Source organism: Mastomys coucha, unplaced genomic scaffold, assembly GCF_008632895.1.
Source record: "Mastomys coucha isolate ucsf_1 unplaced genomic scaffold, UCSF_Mcou_1 pScaffold22, whole genome shotgun sequence".
In the NCBI taxonomy this organism is placed as follows: Eukaryota; Metazoa; Chordata; class Mammalia; order Rodentia; family Muridae; genus Mastomys; species Mastomys coucha.
Genome location: NW_022196905.1, coordinates 229,091,663 through 229,107,090, shown reverse-complemented (window position 1 = coordinate 229,107,090; position 15,428 = coordinate 229,091,663). Strand labels below are relative to the sequence as shown.

General features: G+C 43.8%; 1 long non-coding RNA gene across 1 annotated transcript in view; it reads left to right on the top strand.

Annotated features, from left to right (window-relative positions):
- Positions 1 to 219: 219 nt before the first annotated feature.
- LOC116067918 overlaps positions 220 to 15,428 on the top strand; it is a 51,709-nt gene continuing 36,500 nt past the window's right edge. Inside the window, exons 1-2 of the long non-coding RNA XR_004109344.1 lie at positions 220 to 441; positions 1,805 to 1,936. This is a non-coding gene — a long non-coding RNA (uncharacterized LOC116067918). The remainder of the gene's footprint in view (positions 442 to 1,804; positions 1,937 to 15,428) is intronic.

Here is a 15,428-nt window from a genome sequence, read left to right as displayed (position 1 = left end):
GGTTGGTGGGTGCAGGAGCCTGCCGGGAGCATGGCTGAGGAGCTCTTGGCCAAAGAGCGCAGGACTTTAGTTAGACATGAATGACTTGAGCATTATTGGTCTGTTGTTTATTTAACAGTTTCTAGAACAGCATATAGTTTAGGCAGGTGTCCTGATTATTTCTTTCAGATCATTGACGTGGTTGACCCTGACTGTGTTCTCTTCCAGCTTGCGGGAAGGCTTTAGACTGGGAGTCCAGGCATCAAGACCCGGCTAAGTAAGTCTACTCTTCTCTTCAGCATGAGTTGTGTCCTCCTCATGGAGTCCAGGGCTGTCAGGTTTACATCTTTACAGTCCAGCTCCGAAGAGAAAGAACGTCCCTTCTCTCATGGATTCCTAAAGCACAGTAGCCTGATGGAATCATGCTCTGAACCATTCCTGAAGGAATGAAGCGGGATTCTTGTAAGTACAGTTCAAGCTTTACGTTAGAGGCCAGCTCCACACAGAAGATGGATTTGAGCATATGGGAGGGAAACACATCCAGAGAATGCAGAGTCTTCAAATACTCATAAATTATTTTGTCACTTTTTTTTCTTTGAGACAGGGTCTCACCAAATTGTCCATGCTAGCCTGGAATGACATTGTAGCTTAGACTGACTTAAACTTCACTTTTCTTGCCTTAGCTTTCCAAGCACTGAGATTGTAATATACATTACCACCCCCAGTCACAAATTCTTTAAGGTTAGATTAGAAATCAGTGTTATACTGTGGAAATGAAGGGCTCCCCAAAAGGCTAATGCAGTGAATTAGTTAGTGTCCCTAACTGGCAGTGCTGTTTGAAAGGGCCTGGAAATGTAGGCTGGGTCTCAGTAGGGGGTGCTTGCAAATACTTTATCTTGTGTCTCTTACTGTCTTACTCTATACTTCCTGTCCACCTAGAATTAAAGGCTAGCCTCCAGCACATACTCATTACCTCTGTGATGCTCACTGAATCCCCTGAAACTGTGAGCCACTACCATTCTTCCTCCCTTAAGCTGTACTCTCGAGTACTTTGGTTGTAGCATTAAAGAAAGCTACTTTTACTCTCTGCATTTCTGTTATGGATGAGAGCAAGCATTCCAGGCTCTGGAGACCACATGGGTCTGTGTCATTTTCTCCAAGACTTTCTGTAACTTCTAAAAGATACAGAGTTCTCTTTCTCTCTCTCTCTCTCTCTCTCTCTCTCTCCCTCCCTCCCTCCCTCCCTCCCTCTGTCCCTTTCTCTCTCTCTCTCTCTCTCTCTCTTACAGGGTGAGAGTTGTAACTGGTCCATGGGTCATATACTAGTGCATCCTGAATTAAACTGGTTTCTTTTTTTCTGGCCCCTGTGCTATATTTTATGCACAGAACTTTCAGAATACTTTGGACGACACAGCTCTAATTTAGAAGTGTATGACAGCAGAGGCTGAGCACTCCCTCACTCCCCCTTGCCCTTCCTTCCCCTCCTGTATTCCTCAGCCCTCTCCAACCCACCCCCACTTTATAAGTTCCATTCTCTCCCTTTCCCTTTAACCACGCAGCATCCAGCCACCAGAAGAAGGTCTGATTACTAAGTACTCAATAAATGTATATTGCCCAGACCAAAGCTATTTCTCAAAGCTTTCATTTCCTTAGGTGTAGAAGAGAAAGACCTACAGTCGCTCTTGGGTGGTTCCAGAAAGGAGGGCAGAAGAAAAAAGAACAGGGCGACATCAAGAAAGCTAATTTTTTTTTGTCCTGGCTTCATCATGACTTTGTGATTTGAGGCAAATGACATCTTTGCATCCTTTCTGTTTCCCTGTCTTAGGTTAGGAAGTGGCTTGCATCTTCTGCAGCACAAGATTCAATGGCAGAAAGGAAACATCACAAACCAGCCAGAGGGATGGAGATGAGCGAGCTGTGGATAGCGTGGCTGGACTTTGGACAGGAGTCTTGTCTGGTAAGCAGCCTAAGAACTGCTAAGGACCAAAGCTGACTTCCAAACACAGTACTAATGGAAGGAGACTGGCCAGCTCATTGTCTTCAAAAGTCATTTAGAGGCTCTCTCCTGCAGATAGGGAGATTCCTAGTTCTTTTTTCATAGGATGGTATGTCACTATGTTTGTGTTAAGAACTGCCTTCCATGAAACACATGGCGGACATGTGGAAGGAGAGAAATTATCCTCTATGTAAACATTGTCCGGTAAATTAATCAAACTTCTCCTGAGCATTTGCTAAATGTCAGGTGCTTAGTTACATGACTCTAAGATAGAGAGCAGATGGCTCCCTCCCTCAGGGAGGTTCAGTGTGGAGATCTGAATGGAGAATCATTTAAAACTAACCAGGAAAACAGAAACACCTCTGTTTAAAATGAAGGAATTTTAATGCAAAAGAAAATGGCTACACAGATGATAGTGATGTTGAGAAGCTACAAGGTGAGGAAGAGAAGGGGGTGAAGAGATGAAGATGATGTCACCCAATTGCTACAGTGACTTTTTAGGGGCATAGAAAAAGAAGTCCCATAGCAAATGGTGGTAATGTTGGAAATTATGTGGAAATGGTGGGAAGAGGATGGAGTGGCTCAAGAGTGAGGCCAGAATCAGTACCAGGTGACTTTGTGCCAAGACATGGGAGGAGGTCTTCATTAGTAAGAAAACCTTGCTGGTGAGAGGGACGGTGGCATCACTTTAAGTGTGGTCAGTGGTGGCTTCTCACCAGGCCAGGGCCAAGTTCAGGTGGCATCCTGACAGAATAGGTTTACCTCAGAGAATTGTTGTGGTAACTATGAAAATGACAGTTCCCAAGGATAAGACAACCAGCAGACTGCCCAGTCTCTTAGTCAAGAGATGTTAAAGGAGATAAAATGATCAGGAAACTGATGGCAATCACTTACCACAGAAAGGGACCATTCCTTGCCCATTTTTTTTTTTTTTTTGGCCAGAGGTGAGCAAATTTTCAAAATAGGAGGTAGAACTGGTTTTATGCCATTCTAGAGGAGGAGCGTCAAAACCAGCACACCAGTAGTGATTCCTCTAGGCTTCATTTGCAAGTCTCCTGAAGGACACTCAGCCAGCCACAGGAGTAGAACCGTCCTTAGTGGGGAGAGAGTACCCAGTACTCCAGTGACAGGTGGACAAAGGATCTTAGCTGACAGTGTCATTATGACCCTCTCTGTTAATGGGAGGGAGCCAGGTAAGAAGTCCTGGCTATAGTCCCTGACAACTGCCTCCTGCATCTTCAGCTTGGTAGAGTTGGCTAAGGAAATGGAAGAAAATGCCAGTTGCCAGAAGCAAAGTGTGCTGAGCTGCTGGCCCCAGTTATATTGTAGTTCATTTTTGATGAATGTAGAACTCAGGCCTCTGCAAATTTAGATGGATTCTTGTAGACGACAATGAAGTTCTCGAACCTTAACCACGCAGCAACTACTACATCAGATGTGGCATCTTCACTAGAACAGATGAATAATTAAGGATGTTAATCTGCTTCTTAAGAAACTAAACCTATGGAAAAAAAAAAGAGACTTTCCTCCAGGAGAGTCCAGCATCAAACACTAATAAGACACAATGGGTCTATGAGGATGAATAAGAAACCTTGCAAAGCAAACAGAAAGCAGTAAGTTCTGTTCTAGAAAGTTCCATCCTAAAAGATCAGAGCCTTCTGTGCACAGACCTAATCATAGTCCTGGATGAATATGGGCAGTGGCGTGCTTTACAGCACATGACCCGGTTCCTTTGGCCAGCTCAGTTGCACTAGAGGGTCTGAGCCAGGGTAATCAACCTCATGGGAAGCCAGGGGATAAGAGATCTGAGTGACCTTATTCTCCACTCAGGGGCCTGGATTGGGGAGCTTGAAGCTGAGCTGTCCAGCTGTCATGCACAGGGGAGTCAGTGTGAGAATGTCACTTAAGATGCATTGAAAGAGGGAGAAGAGAGGGATTGTGGGGCAGAGGGAGGAGACTCTTGGTTCTCCCTGCTCACCTTGTTCAGATTTCTGGGGATCCCTAGTGCTTTTGTTCTTACTTTTAGGCTCCGTGATACCCCTCTGTGGATATCCTTTGGTTGAGTTAGAGCAAGTGCATCTCTTTGTAGCCAGAGGAGCTTGCCTAGCATTGGAACCTGTGACATTTCACTTCTGTCTGACTTTACCACTAACTCTCTAGGGCAGTTAGATATCTCCTATGTATCGTTTCCATCTTTCTGCTTAGGCTGTGAGGCAGTGTTCTGTTTATTTGGGGGAAGGTTACCCATAGTAGTAATAATATTATGAATAATAATAGTTCATAGTAACTCAGCTTCTACTGTGTGCCAGACACAGCATTGGGCACTTTATCTGCGCTATTTCAGCAGGAAGGGAATCCCATTGTGAATTATTGTTGTCCATGTGACCTTACCTCCTTTGTTCTGACTGTACAGCCACGGGAAGTGACTTGCCACACTCAGCTGGTGAAAGGACAGAGGTGTCCACTCTTGGGGTAGTATCTTTTTTTTTCTCAGCAACAGTAGTTTGTACTCATTAGTGAAAATGTGGAAACATCTGGAAGCGGAACGACAAAAACAGTCAAATATTCCTCCACTATAGATATGTTGTTAACATTGTGGTGTCTGTTTTTCCCCACCCACCCCCTCTCTCACATACTTTGTTTTGAAATTTTACAATTTAAAATCTGAACCCTTTTCATGCCATTAAATATGCTTCTCCTATATAATTCTTCTGGGTAGAGAGTTGGTATATTTTCCTTCTTTCTAAAAACATTTTTGTAGCCCGCGTGGTCCTCTCGCCGGGAAGAAGACACGCGGACACACTAGGTTCCTTCTGCAGCAATGACATTTACTGCCCTCTCCCAGAGGGAAAAAGAGACCGAGCCAGTAATCTGCACTGCTTATATACACCACAGTGCGGGGTATCTGCCCACAGCGTGGCGTGTCTGCTCATGATTGGCTGTTCACTCATTACCCTACGTAATGCCCCAGAATGGGCTGTGACATGGCGTCTTTTCACTCTACGCACATGCGCAAACAGTTCTCTACGCACATGCGCAAACAGTTGTTTACTCGACAGCGGAAGTAGGCGCCATCTTGCCATGGCGAATGCCGGCTCCCTACACATTTTATTTATTTTTTTTATATTTTTACCATATAAATTAACTTACAAACAATAGGCTCCGTATGGAATTTCATACATATTTCATTTTGGTCACTTCTCTCCTAATTCTTCTCCCTTTCTCTCTGCTCCTTGTCTCTGCTGCTCCCTTCCCTGGCAAGATTCTCCCTTCTGTTTAGTTCTATAGTTTCCCACACATGCCTTAAATAGTTGCTCCCTCCCTCTCTCCCTCCTCCCTTCCCTCCCTTCCTCCCTTCCTCCCTTCCTCCCTCCCTTCCTCCCTTCCTCCCTCCCTCCCTCCCTCCCTCCCTCCCTCCCTTCCCCTCACTACCTTGCTCCCCTTTCTTTGTCCCCTAACCATTCCCATATTCACTCCCAACCAGGTACACACGTTTAACAGTTTGAGGCCAAGAACCATATAGAACAGACACCATAGGATATTTGCCTCCAACATAATTTTTAAAGAGCTGTATAGTACCCTTTATGTGGCAAGTGTCATGGTTCAGGTATTCTAACCAGTGGAACAGTGCATCCTGGGAGTGTGCATCCTGAGACTGTGAGACTATGAACACCCTTGCTAGCATTCTGGCTTGCTGGGATTCCTCCTGGAGCAAAGGAAAGGGGGTGTGGTTTGACTTCTGGAGGAAGTCATATTTCCAAATTTTTTTTGAGAAGAAATTGCTGCCTCTTCTTTACAGCGTCCATCCTCTGCTTGTTCATCTTAGGCTGTTTTAGAGTCTTGTTCCTCTCAGACGCTCTGCAGCTTCTGATTTTCAGTGCCTTCACATCAGCCAGCACTGTGGCTCCTGTTGTGGGACCACCTGGCAATGCCCTGTCTCTACCAGGCCCCATTCTGGGTTGGATGCCTTTTCATTTCTCTGCACAACACTGGAAGTTACCAGGAGATGGCGCTGTCAGCAAGTGCATCTGTTGGGTGTGATTTACACAAACCCTGGAAAGCTTTAAATATTTATCCACAAAATTCAATAAAGCCGTTCATCAACTCTAATGCTTAGAATTTGGTCAGCCCATGAAAATATTTTAATATCTTGCCCGAAGTTGCACAGTCCTCTCCTGCACGGTCTCTTTGTGGATCTGACTCCTGTTTGTTTCTTGTCAGTGGGAAGGATTTCCTATACCAGGCCTGGGAACCAACCTTCCTACAAGATCTTTCTAGGTGTTGTAGGATGAATCGTCTTGCAAGTCTTCAAGGTTAGATAGTAGGTCTGATCATTTTTCATTCCCTCAGCCTCCAGTTACTGTTTGATGGAAAATACTCCATGGATACATGGACTCTGTGTGTGTGTGTGTGTGTGATATGTGAGTGTGTGTGTGTCTCTGTGTGGTGTATGTATGGTGTGGGTGGTACGTGTGTGTATGTGTGTGTGTGTGTGTGTGTGCGTGTGTGGTGCATGTATGTGGCATGATATGGGGTGGGGTATGTGTCTGTGTGTGTGGTGTGTGTCTGTGTGTGGTGGTTGTAGTGCATGTGTGGCATAGTGTGGGGTGTGTGTGTGTGTGTGTGTGTGTGTGTGTATGTATGTACATGCATATATGTTCCTCCAAGGATGTTGCAGTTAGAATATATGATGTCCCCTAAAGGTTCATGTGTTAATGGCTTGGCCCATAGGATGGCATTCCTGGGACATAGGAGTTGGGCCTTAGATATGCCTTTAGGTCCCTGGGCTTTGTTCAGGAATGAGCAGTGGAACCATGGCCTCTCCCTCTTTCCCTTTGGCCCCTGGTTGATGAGATGATCAGTTTTGCTCTCTCATGGGCTTCTGCCAGGTTGTGCTGCTTTACCGTAAGCCAGTAGCAATAGGGCCAATGGATCATGAGCTGCCTTCAAAGCAGCCAGAACAAAGCTCTTCTCTCATTTTAATGGTCTCGGACATTTCATTATAGTGATGGAAAGCTGAATCACATGGGGGGGGGTGGGGCTCGGAAGTCATCTGGTTGTCACAGAGGTGGAGTGCATTGATGGGCAAGGATGCTGAATATATAAAAACAACAACACAAATCACCACCCTGTCCCTAACGCCCTCGCGTCCACGCACCTGCATGGCTTCTTCCTGGCTGGTGAGGTCACACAGACCATAGCCTTTTTCTGAGCCTCAGGTTTCCTTATCTGTGAAAGGAAGACGTACACTTTCTCCAGATTAACCCAGGATTGTTGTGGGTTTCAAAGAAGTGACATACATGAAGTCACCTTTTGCAAATCACTCAGCCTGTCTTATACACGACACACCAATTGTCTTTGATCTATGGGGATGCTCTTAAGCCTGGTTTTGTTCACTTGGACACTGTCCCCGGCTAAGGCCTGAGTCTCACAGGTGGGACTTACACTTGCTCTGACACACTCATCAATACCTCCAGTTGCAAGCTCTACTCTTGGCCTGGCTGTTGATAACCCGGATCAGATCAGAACACTCATTGGCTAATTATTTTGTTTACCTCTATGCAATCCCTCAGTGATACTATCCGTTCTACACTCCTAGCTTAGCTTTGGGGTGGCTGTTACTACTTCTACCCCTAGCTGGCTGTGGCCATTGACTCCTGAGAAAGGCACCACTGCTGGGGTTCTTTTTTGTTCGCCCTGTAGCACTCACTTGTGGCAGCGCCTGAACCTTTAGAGATGTTCAACAGATGGCTGCCCCTACTGAAAGCCCCCTGGAGACCTCCCACTTCCCTTGGCAGAGAGCTTTGAGGCCTTGCATACTTCAGTCTAACACCTTCTCCTACTTTACACAGTGCTGTCTCCTTGTTCAGCATATAAAACTTCCAGGCCATTTGCTAATGTGTACATTTAGCTCTTGCTTTTCTCTCTAGCCAGAGTTCTCTTTGCCAGGTCTCATGTATCTTTAAATCTCAGTTTGGATGCTGCTCCATCTCAAGGAAGCTTCTGTTGTGCTCCTCATATAATTTCTCCTCTTACCTTGTACGGTTTTCTTTTTTTCATACATCGCTAGCACTCTCTGAAATGGTTCCTTTTGTTTCACTGTGTTTCTCTATTTCTGGTATGAGGATGTTTCTACTGTGAAGATAAAGAGTTGTCACTGTAAGGTCCCTAGATTCTATGAGCTTAGCTGTGGTTTGCTGATGGAAAGGGAGTAGTTCACCTTCTGGCTTTCTCATGGGGCTGCAGTAAAAGTTCTCACCTGGCTCTATCATTGGAGTGTTTGACTAGACCGGAAGATGGACTCCAAAGAGTTCATCTCTAAGGTTCCTAGAAGGAGGATATCTTGGTTCTTTGTTACATGGGTCTGTCTATAGAGCTTCTCTCAACACTGAAGCTAAGTTCATGTAACACACACACACACACACACACACACACACACACACACACACACACGGTGGGGTGAGGGAGACGGAGGGAGAGAGAACAATTTGATGCTATCTTGAAGGGAGACATGCTGCAGAACTGGTACATATACTTTCAGGTACCAGGACATCAGGCATGTGTATGAAATATCTGCCATTGGCTCCTGTGTTATCCTTGGTCACTAGTTGGTGGAACCTCTTTAGGAGGTTCTTGAAGCTGTGGGAGATGTGCCCACCTATAGTCAGTGCAGGCATGACTTTAACTGTTATATCGGGTCTGCGATCCCTTCTATCACCCGTCATAGGATGATCAGTTCTGCCCCACCCACTGCCACGATGTTCTACTCTACCCTGCTGACCTCCACCCCCACACACTCACTGCCACAGTGTTCTGTCTCACCCAGCTGTCCACAGATTGAACCTCTGAGACTCTGAGCCAAGATGAAGCCTTCTCTTTGAAAAGCATCGGCCTCAGGTATCGGCCATGCCAGAGAAGAGTCTGAAACAACACAAGGCTCTGAGGTCAGGATTCTTGTTGAGCTCCAGTTGCCCCACTGGGCTTCACCTAACCATCGAAGCCCATCACTGGTGCCACAGGGGCAAGAGGTGAAAATGGGGGTGGCCACATGCACCTTTGAACCAAACAAGAGCAAGCACAGTGGTACAGGGCCAGAAGCCTCCTCTCTGCTGAGGTTTCTGTGTTCTTCCTCTCTTAGATGACTGCATCTCTCTTAGTGCTGCTGTTCGAGAGTGAGTGGTAGAGATACAGCTTGGCCCTCAAGCTACAATCAATGAGACTTCAGTGATAACAGCACAGAAGAACCAAAGCCAAGGGAAACTCTAGCAGAATCCTCGTTAATTGAAGTAATTAAATCAGCAGGAAGCCATCTGAACAATTATCACACTACAAGGAAAAACTCGTTTTGAGCCTTAGTATAAACATCCAAATAAATAGCTATTAGTTTATATTTGTAAATACCATCAGCCTATCAGGAAATTTGCTAATAGATTTTTAATTAAGGGGAAAGGCGCATTTATAGTGGAGCCGAACGGTGTTTTCTTCAGACCTTCTTGCTAGCTTGAGAGTGATGTCTCGGACACTGGCTTGGTCACTCTGGCTTAAGTAGCCCAATGTTTTGGGACCATAGTCTGGGTTACTCCACCGGGATTTGGTTCACTGAAATTACTATGTTATCAGAGGTACAGGAAGCCAGGGGCTCACTGCTGTAAGAGAGACACAAAGGTCCATACGGCAATGCTTCCTTTCTGAGAGGTTGGGACGGTGGAGCACTGAGATCCCGAGTCAGGGCAGTGTGCGCAGGCACGCACATGGGCTACTGCCTCTGTAGGATGATAATCCTTTTTTTAAAAAGGAGAATTGACAACTGACTGTTTTTTTAAAAAGGATTTTTATCTTTCTTGAAGTTCTTTCCAAACACCGTTGCATTTACCCTTACCAAAAGTTTACAACACAATCATACAATCTACACATAAGGCAGCCGTGACTGATGTCACCTAGCAAGCCAATGGCAAGGTTAGGGGTAAGATTTATGGTTTGAGTTGTCCCTTATCTTGCTCGACCTTGATATTTCCTGATTGTTTATGAGACAGTATCTCATTCTGTAGCCTAGGTTAGCCTCAAACTCATGATCCTCCTGCTTCAACTTCTCGAGTGCTGATCTTACCACCATGTGCAGGATGCCTGCCTCCACGTTCTGCTTTTAATGACTTTTTTTGGTAAGAATCTAAGGAAGTTTTCCAAGAAAAAGAGTCGTTTGTGTGCATATAAGCCCCGAAAGTCCACAATGGAACCTCTAGAGCTGTAAATAAACCCAAAATAAGAAAGAGCCCCAGTCATTGACTCATCGAGAGATGCAATCCACCGACCGAGGCTGCAGTGCCATAAGAACTAAAGAACTAATCATTTTGGGTCAAAGATGAGATTCCTTTGTCATGGGCTCCCTTCAGATATGCTGTTTGTAGGTAATTTGAGGGAAAGATATCCTCACGGAAATGACAATCCTCTGGGACTGTTTCAAGAGCTATGTCAGCTTGTCCCTTAATCTTTAGTAGATCAGATATCTTGGAACCAGGTAGCCTCATAGGTCTCTCTCTTCTCCAATCCCAGCGCCATACTAGGGGTTTCACTTGGACTTGGCATTCACTGTCTTTTATGGACACTCTCACGTTCCCACCTTCTCTGAAACATCAGAGTAATGTGATAAAGTTCTTACTTGACACACTGAGTGTTCTGTAATATGCTAACATTTCTATATCATGTTAGTCTTGCATTAAGCTAATATGACACTAATTCAAGATGACAGGGAAAATGACTAATACAATAAGACCTTCCACTAGTTCCCTGGGGCTGCCACATGTGTCTGATTTAATTCACCTGAAACTACACATGGACGGGCAGCGCTCAGGTGCAGTGGATGCTCCATTGTGGCAGTTCCCGAAAAACAAAAGCAACAGATATACCCCACCTATATTTTTCTGGCCTTCCTCCACATGCCCACAGCTCAACTTCTAGCATGCAGCCGTGTGATAGGAAGACTTCCTGACTGCATTAAGCTTTGGAGCTGCGGATGTGGGCCAAGGTCTAAACTCTGTCAATTATGTATACTTAACTTTTCTGAGCTTCAGTTTCCTGTAAGAAACACTCAGTAACCTTAAGGGGCAGCAGGGGCGGAGGTGGGGGATGAAGTACACTTAGGAAGTTATCCAGGATGGGATGGCAGTGTGCTGATGGTAGCAACATTTTTGCTGGACCTAGAAAAGGAATCTTTGAAAATCTTCAGGGCTCCAGATACTCTAAAGGTGAAATGGGACAGTTATGATCATTTGTTTTTGTTATGGCTTATTTCACTGAGGATAATATCCCCAAAGCTCGTTTATATTGTGATGTATGTCTGTTTCTTTCCTTTTTAGGGCTGAGTAATATTGTACTGTATATGGCATACTTTTTGCCCATTCATATACTGCTAGGCATTTGAGTTGCTTGGATCTTTTGGCTATTGTGAATTGAAATACAGATATTTCCTTGGAAGCCTAGTTTCAACGCATGTGGCCATGTACTCAGAAGTGGGATTGATTCCTGGGTTGTGCTGTGATTCTGTTTTTGGTAGTTGAGGAAATACCTTCTGTAGTCTTCCATAGCAGTTACAGTATTTTGCATGTCTACCATTAGCACATACACTTTCTAATGTTTTCCTATTCTACCAAAATGATTTTATTTTTGTTTTTCATTCTGTGTATATGTATGTGCCCCTGCATGGGTTGTGTATGTAAGCGCAGTGCCTAGAGTACAGAAGAGGTCAGCAGATTCCCTGGAGTTGGAGTTACAGGCTGATGTGGGTGCTAGGAACCTAATTCAGGCCCTCTGAAAGAGCAGCAGGGGCCTTAGCCTCTAAGCCATCTTTCTAGTCCTTAATTTCTTCACATTCTTGACAATATTTAATATTATTCGTTTTCTTTGTTTATCATTACAATATCCATGGGGTTAAGGCTTTTGATTTAAATCCTAATGGGTAGCTTGTCATAGGCTTGTTGGACCTTTATATACTATCTCTTGTGAATTATCTAAGTCCCATGCCCATTTTTTTTGAGATGCTGGGAATAGAACTCAGGGCCTTGTGCATGCTGGCCAAGCACTGTACCACTAAACCCTATGTGCTTGTTTTTGTGTTATTGAGGTATAAGAGGAGCCGACGTGTTCCTGGAGCTAGCCTTTTGCCAGGTATATAGTTTACATATTTTTCTCTCATCCTGCAAGAAGCTTTATCACCTTGTTGGTTTTATCGTTTGATGCAACCAAGTTTTATTGTAGTACAGTTTTTTGGTTTGTTTGTTGTTGGTTTTGGTTGTTTTGTTCTGGTGTTTTATCCAGGAAACTCTTGCCAAATCTAGCATCATAATGGGTATCTTTGGCTTTCTTCTGAAAGTTTGGTAAGTTTAGTTCTTACAGTTAGGCCATTGATCCATTTTGTGTACAATTCGGGACATGGTGTATAGCAGGCACAACTTCAATTCTTCTGTGTGTAGATATCCAGGTTCAACTCCAGTTGTTAGAAACACTGCTTTCCACAGTGAATGCTTTTGGCCTTCCTTCCTCCCTTCCCTTCCTCCTCTCTCCCTCCATCCCTCCTTTACCTATTTTCTTCCTTCCCTCCTTCCTCCCTTACTTCCTTTCTCTCTCTTCCTCTCCATCCCTGTATCCTTTCCTTCTTTTCCTCCTTTCTTTTGGGAACAGGGTCTTACTATGTCACTCAAGCTGTTCTTGAACTCACTACACAGCCCTGGCTCTCCTTGAACCCTGGATTCTTCTCCTTCAGCCCCATAGATGTGTGTAACTACTGTATTGCAAATAAATGTTGTCTGTTTGTTTACTTATTTGTAGTTCTGTAGATTGAACTCAGGAGTTTGGGAGTGCTAGACCAGTACTCAACCATTGAGCTGTACCTCCAGTTTATTTCTGTTTTATTCCACGTGCCTATATCTTTTAAAATGTACTGTTCATTCATTCATTCATTCATTCATTCATTCATTCATTCATTCATTCATTCATTCATAGATTCACTCTGTAGCATATATAGCCAGCCTGTCTTCTGAATGTTCTATTCTTTGTGATACCCTGCCTGATTTGACCTGACTTTTTTCTTTTGTTTCTTTCTTAAAATGTCTACCCTCTGGTATTTCTTTCTTTTTAAAAGTTGTTTCATTTGGTATGCAGACTGGTGCATTTGACGCTGGGGATGTCGTTCCTATTTATCTCCTCTCACGCTGGGTTGATCACCACTGCTCTATACCTTTTTTTTATATTAGGAAGCGTGAACTGTGTTCTGCGTTTTTGAGACTGCTTAGCTATTTGGGACACTTTGGGATTTTTTAAAATGTTTTTTTAGGATTGGCTTTTCTATTTATGTTAGATCACCCTGGATGATGTTGCTGAGGGCACCATTAGAGGTGCAGGGTCATGTGGGCAGCATGGGCATCTTTAGGGATGTGGGTTGGCTTGGGCAGCACTGGTATCATAACAACACAGTAGGTCTTCTGCTTCCTGAGTGCAAATGTCCTTTGATTTGTCTGTGTCTGTTTCCCCATTTCAGCGTGCGTCTTTCACCTGATTCTGTTGGTTTTAAGGATCTTACACTCTGGTGCTGTTGTAAGTGGAACTGTGTTCTTCATTCCCCTTTCTGTTTGCTCGAGGAGACTTCTTTTTTGTTTTTTTGTTTTTTCGAGACAGGGTTTCTCTATATAGCCCTGGCTGTCCTGGAACTCACTCTGTAGACCAGGCTGGCCTTGAACTCAGAAATCCACCTGCCTCTGCCTTCCAAGTGCTGGGATTAAAGGGGTGCACCACCACGCCCGGCAAGGAGACTTATTTTCGTCATCATCTTGAGTAGCACTTAGTTTTTCGAGCTCTGCTGGCTGTGCAGAGTCACAGAATATGCTGCGGACCCCAGCTCTAAATCCCCCTTCCCAGAGTCCACCACTCTCGCTAATTTCCAGAGATGCCTTTCAGAGCTGTGTGAAGGAATAATGGCATTCAATACATGTTGTTTGGCACTTTTTTTTTTTTCTTGTAAATGTAGTCTATCTGGGAGATAGCTTCATGGCAGCTCATCAGGAAGCAGGCCTCATTCCACATGAAGGCTGTCTGGCTGCAGTTGTGGATGACACCTTAAGATAAAAACAATGGTTGTTATAATGACATTTAGATTGTTTCCAGTTTTTTGCCATTAAAAAGATTTTGCCAGCAGACATATTTGTATGTTTATCTTTGAGCACATATACAGAAAAACCCACAATGGCAGTTTTGGGCATGGTTCTAGAATGAAAACTTGGTTTGGTCAATGTTATATATGTGTAAAATTTTAGAAGACTATCTTCAATTTGTATTTATTTACATACCTATTGGTAGTATATGAGCATGGGAGTTCCTAGCAGTATTTTTGTTAATCTAAGAGGTTAAAATATTTTTATGTTTAAAAACATTATTTATTTCAGGACTGATGCACATGAGAGCTCATAGAGAATATAGCTGTATATAAAAGACTTGCACAGGTTGACATGAAACTGTTGCAATTTATATCTGTGGGGAAAAGGAAAACCAGTTTTCTCCAAAGGAGTTACACGGGAATATCAACCACACTGCAGGTAGGCCTCATGCCTAGGATTATGGGGCAGTGTACAACAGACTCCATCGTGTGGGACTTGGTTGTTGTTGGTTGTTCTGATTTTTGCTTTTTGTGTATTTTCTTTTGGGAGAGAGTGAACACATAAAGTTTAGTGGGTTTAGGGGGCCTGAGAGGAGTTGAAGTAGAGGAAAGAGATGATCAAAATATATTGTATAAATGAAATAAATTATTATTGTGTGTGGTGTACATGAATGTGTATGCTTGTTTTCTTATGTGTATAGAGGCCAGAAGTAGATGTCTTCCTTAGTTATATATGCTTCACCTAATATACCGAGACAGGGCCTCTTGCTTGAATCCATGGCTCACCAATTCAGCCGGCTCAGCTATCCAGCTTGCTCTGGGGAAATCCCTTGTCTCTGCCTCCCAAGCGCCTGGATTGCAGGAGGGCCACTGTGTCCACCTGGTACTGGAGATCTGAACTCTGGCCCACACTTGTGTGGCAAGCACACAGATGCTCTTTTTTTTCCCCCCTGGAATTCTGGGTATGTGCCATTACACCAAGCATAATGCTGTATCTTAAGTAGTTAATTAAGTTTTCATAATTATGAGTCATGTTCTGGGTATTTTTAAAGATACATGTGCATATGTTATAAATAACTCACCCTGTGAGTCATCTTATGTATTTTCATGCCCATTTATTTATTGTGTGTGTTGTGTGGGTGTAATTGAACTTTTCTCATTAACTAACTTATAAGAACATCTTACATCAGGCAAGATTTTGGTGTATGTATCACATTTACTCTTTTCCAGTTTTTTTTAATAGTAATAATATGTGGACATTGCACAGTTTTGTAGTACCAAATTAAAAAACATTGTTTTCTTTTTGATAAT